Source organism: Oncorhynchus keta, unplaced genomic scaffold (assembly GCF_023373465.1).
Source record: "Oncorhynchus keta strain PuntledgeMale-10-30-2019 unplaced genomic scaffold, Oket_V2 Un_contig_2917_pilon_pilon, whole genome shotgun sequence".
Lineage (NCBI taxonomy): Eukaryota > Metazoa > Chordata > Actinopteri > Salmoniformes > Salmonidae > Oncorhynchus > Oncorhynchus keta.
The window spans coordinates 1-5,000 of NW_026286421.1; the positions used below are offsets into that span (position 1 = coordinate 1).

The 5,000-nt window shown below is 57.6% G+C and overlaps 1 long non-coding RNA gene across 32 annotated transcripts in view; it reads right to left on the reverse strand.

Moving 5' to 3' along the window:
• Positions 1-177: 177 nt before the first annotated feature.
• Positions 178-5,000, reverse strand: part of LOC127923287 (uncharacterized) — a 10,814-nt gene continuing 5,991 nt past the window's right edge. The window contains exon 3 of one of the 32 annotated variants that reach the window (XR_008113957.1): positions 178-220. This is a non-coding gene — a long non-coding RNA (uncharacterized LOC127923287). The other 31 variants (XR_008113958.1, XR_008113959.1, XR_008113960.1 and 28 more) reach the window with 31 other exon arrangements.

Consider the following 5,000-nt stretch of genomic DNA (forward strand, 5'->3'; position numbering starts at 1 on the left):
AAATACCTCTGGGCCTCGCCCTCCGCTGTGCTCTCTACCTGACGGAGGGGGAGAGAGAGAGAGAGGGGTTAGTAACATGGTCAAAATACCTCTGGGCCTCGCCCTCCGCTGTGCTCTCTACCTGACGGAGGAGAGAGAGAGGGGGATGGGAGAGAGAGAGAGAGGGGTTAGTAACATGGTCAAAATACCTCTGGGCCTCGCCCTCCGCCGTGCTCTCTACCTGAGGGAGAGGAGGGGTTAGTAACATGGTCAAAATACCTCTGGGCCTCGCCCTCCGCCGTGCTCTCTACCTGACGGAGGAGAGGGTTAGTAACATGGTCAAAATACCTCTGGGCCTCGCCCTCCGCCGTGCTCTCTACCTGACGGAGGGAGGAGAGAGAGAGAGGGGTTAGTAACATGGTCAAAATACCTCTGGGCCTCGCCCTCCCCGTGCTCTCTACCTGACGGAGAGAGAGAGGGGTTAGTAACATGGTCAAAATACCTCTGGGCCTCGCCCTCCGCCGTGCTCTCTACCTGAGGGAGGGAGAGAGAGAGGGGGTTAGTAACATGGTCAAAATACCTCTGGGCCTCGCCCTCCGCCGTGCTCTCTACCTGAGGGAGGGGAGAGAGAGAGAGGGGTTAGTAACATGGTCAAAATACCTCTGGGCCTCGCCCTCCGCTGTGCTCTCTACCTGAGGGAGGAGAGAGAGAGAGGGGTTAGTAACATGGTCAAAATACCTCTGGGCCTCGCCCTCCGCTGTGCTCTCTACCTGACGGAGGAGAGAGAGAGGGTTAGTAACATGGTCAAAATACCTCTGGGCCTCGCCCTCCGCCGTGCTCTCTACCTGACGGAGGGAGGAGAGAGAGAGAGAGGGGTTAGTAACATGGTCAAAATACCTCTGGGCCTCGCCCTCCGCCGTGCTCTCTACCTGACGGAGGGAGAGAGAGAGAGAGAGGGGTTAGTAACATGGTCAAAATACCTCTGGGCCTCGCCCTCCGCTGTGCTCTCTACCTGACGGAGGGGAGAGAGAGAGAGAGGGGTTAGTAACATGGTCAAAATACCTCTGGGCCTCGCCCTCCGCCGTGCTCTCTACCTGACGGAGGAGAGAGAGAGGAGGGGTTAGTAACATGGTCAAAATACCTCTGGGCCTCGCCCTCCGCCGTGCTCTCTACCTGAGGGGGAGAGAGAGAGGGGTTAGTAACATGGTCAAAATACCTCTGGGCCTCGCCCTCCGCCGTGCTCTCTACCTGAGGGAGGGAGAGAGAGAGAGGGTTAGTAACATGGTCAAAATACCTCTGGGCCTCGCCCTCCGCCGTGCTCTCTACCTGAGGGAGGGAGGAGAGAGAGGGGTTAGTAACATGGTCAAAATACCCCTGGGCCTCGGAGGAGGAGAGAGAGAGAGAGGGTTAGTAACATGGTCAAAATACCTCTGGGCCTCGCCCTCCGCTGTGCTCTCTACCTGACGGAGGGAGGAGAGAGAGAGGGTTAGTAACATGGTCAAAATACCTCTGGGCCTCGCCCTCCGCCGTGCTCTCTACCTGACGGAGGGAGAGAGAGAGGGGTTAGTAACATGGTCAAAATACCTCTGGGCCTCGCCCCTCCGCTGTGCTCTCTACCTGACGGAGGGAGGAGAGAGAGAGAGAGAGGGGTTAGTAACATGGTCAAAATACCTCTGGGCCTCGCCTCTCCGCCCTCCCGCCGTGCTCTCTACCTGACGGAGGGGAGAGAGAGAGAGAGGGGTTAGTAACATGGTCAAAATACCTCTGGGCCTCGCCCTCCGCCGTGCTCTCTACCTGAGGGAGAGAGAGAGAGAGGGGTTAGTAACATGGTCAAAATACCTCTGGGCCTACCGAGGGAGGAGGAGAGAGAGAGGGGTTAGTAACATGGTCAAAATACCTCTGGGCCTCGCCTGCTCTCTACCTGACGGAGGGAGGAGAGAGAGAGGGGTTAGTAACATGGTCAAAATACCTCTGGGCCTCGCCCTCCGCCGTGCTCTCTACCTGACGGAGGAGGAGAGAGAGAGAGGGGTTAGTAACATGGTCAAAATACCTCTGGGCCTCGCCCTCCGCTGTGCTCTCTACCTGACGGGAGGGAGGGAGAGAGAGAGGGGTTAGTAACATGGTCAAAATACCTCTGGGCCTCGCCCTCCGCTGTGCTCTCTACCTGACGGAGGGAGGAGAGAGAGAGAGGGGTTAGTAACATGGTCAAAATACCTCTGGGCCTCGCCCTCCGCTGTGCTCTCTACCTGTAACATGGAGGGAGGAGGAGAGAGAGAGGGTTAGTAACATGGTCAAAATACCTCTGGGCCTCGCCCTCCGCCGTGCTCTCTACCTGACGGAGGAGAGAGAGAGAGAGGGTTAGTAACATGGTCAAAATACCTCTGGGCCTCGCCCTCCGCCGTGCTCTCTACCTGACGGAGGGAGGAGAGAGAGAGAGAGAGGGGTTAGTAACATGGTCAAAATACCTCTGGGCCTCGCCCTCCGCCGTGCTCTCTACCTGACGGAGGGAGGAGAGAGAGAGGGGTTAGTAACATGGTCAAAATACCTCTGGGCCTCGCCCTCCGCCTGGGTGCCCTCCGCTGTGCTCTCTAGGGAGGGAGAGAGAGAAGGGTTAGTAACATGGTCAAAATACCTCTGGGCCTCGCCCTCCGCTGTGCTCTCTACCTGACGGAGGGAGGAGAGAGAGAGAGGGTTAGTAACATGGTCAAAATACCTCTGGGCCTCGCCCTCCGCCGTGCTCTCTACCTGACGGAGGAGGAGAGAGAGAGGGGTTAGTAACATGGTCAAAATACCTCTGGGCCTCGCCCTCCGCCGTGCTCTCTACCTGAGGGAGGAGAGAGAGAGAGAGGGGTTAGTAACATGGTCAAAATACCTCTGGGCCTCGCCCTCCGCCGTGCTCTCTACCTGAGGGAGGAGAGAGAGAGAGAGGGGTTAGTAACATGGTCAAAATACCTCTGGGCCTCGCCCTCCGCTGTGCTCTCTACCTGAGGGAGGAGAGAGAGGGGTTAGTAACATGGTCAAAATACCTCTGGGCCTCGCCCTCCGCCGTGCTCTCTACCTGAGGGAGGGAGAGAGAGAGGGGTTAGTAACATGGTCAAAATACCTCTGGGCCTCGCCCTCCGCCGTGCTCTCTACCTGAGGAGGGACCTCTGGGCCTCGCCCTCCGCCGTGCTCTCTACCTGACGGAGGGAGAGAGAGGGGTTAGTAACATGGTCAAAATACCCCTGGGCCTCGCCCTCCGCCGTGCTCTCTACCTGACGGAGGGAGGGAGAGAGAGAGAGGGGTTAGTAACATGGTCAAAATACCTCTGGGCCTCGCCCTCCGCTGTGCTCTCTACCTGACGGAGGAGAGAGGGGTTAGTAACATGGTCAAAATACCTCTGGGCCTCGCCCTCCGCTGTGCTCTCTACCTGACGGAGGGGAGAGAGAGAGAGGGGTAACATGGTCAAAATAACATGGTCAAAATACCTCGGAGGGAGGAGAGAGAGAGAGAGGGGTTAGGGCCTCGCCCTCCGCCGTGCTCTCTACCTGAGGGAGAGAGGGGAGAGAGTGCTCTCTACCTGAGGGAGGGTTAGTAACATGGTCAAAATACCTCTGGGCCTCGCCCTCCGCCGTGCTCTCTACCTGACGGAGGGAGGAGAGAGAGAGAGGGGTTAGTAACATGGTCAAAATACCTCTGGGCCTCGCCCTCCGCCGTGCTCTCTACCTGAGGGAGGAGAGAGAGAGAGAGAGGGTTAGTAACATGGTCAAAATACCTCTGGGCCTCGCCCTCCGCCGTGCTCTCTACCTGAGGGAGAGAGAGAGAGAGGGGTTAGTAACATGGTCAAAATACCTCTGGGCCTCGCCCTCCGCTGTGCTCTCTACCTGAGGGAGGGAGAGAGAGAGAGAGGGTTAGTAACATGGTCAAAATACCTCTGGGCCTCGCCCTCCGCTGTGCTCTCTACCTGACGGAGGGAGGAGAGAGAGAGGGGTTAGTAACATGGTCAAAATACCCTGGGCCTCGCCCTCCGCTGTGCTCTCTACCTGACGGAGGGAGAGAGAGAGAGAGAGGGGTTAGTAACATGGTCAAAATACCTCTGGGCCTCGCCCTCCGCTGTGCTCTCTACCTGACGGAGGAGAGAGAGAGAGAGGGGTTAGTAACATGGTCAAAAATACCTCTGGGCCTCAAAATACCTCTGGGCCCTCCGCTGTGCTCTCTACCTGACGGAGGGGAGGAGAGAGAGAGGGGTTAGTAACATGGTCAAAATACCTCTGGGCCTAGTAACATGGTCGCCCTCGCCCTCCGCTGTGCTCTCTACCTGACGGAGGGAGAGAGAGAGAGGGGTTAGTAACATGAGAGAGAGAGGGGGTCAAAATACCTCTGGGCCTCGCCCTCCGCGTGCTCTCTACCTGACGGAGGAGAGAGAGAGAGAGAGGGGTTAGTAACATGGGAGGAGAGAGAGAGGGGTTAGTAACATGGTCAAAATACCTCTGGGCCTCGCCCTCCGCCGTGCTCTCTACCTGACGGAGGGAGGAGAGAGAGAGAGGGGTTAGTAACATGGTCAAAATACCTCTCTACCTGGGCCTCGCCCTCGCCCTCCGCCGTGCTCTCTACCTGACGGAGGGAGAGAGAGAGAGAGAGGGTTAGTAACATGGTCAAAATACCTCTGGGCCTCGCCCTCCGCCGTGCTCTCTACCTGAGGAGGGAGGAGAGAGAGAGGGGTTAGTAACATGGTCAAAATACCTCTGGGCCTCGCCCTCCGCCGTGCTCTCTACCTGAGGGAGGGAGGAGAGAGAGAGAGGGGTTAGTAACATGGTCAAAATACCTCTGGGCCTCGCCCTCCGCTGTGCTCTCTACCTGACGGAGGAGGAGAGAGAGAGAGGGTTAGTAACATGGTCAAAATACCTCTGGGCCTCGCCCTCCGCTGTGCTCTCTACCTGACGGAGGGAGGAGAGAGAGAGAGAGGGGTTAGTAACATGGTCAAAATACCTCTGGGCCTCGCCCTCCGCTGTGCTCTCTACCTGACGGAGGAGAGAGAGAGA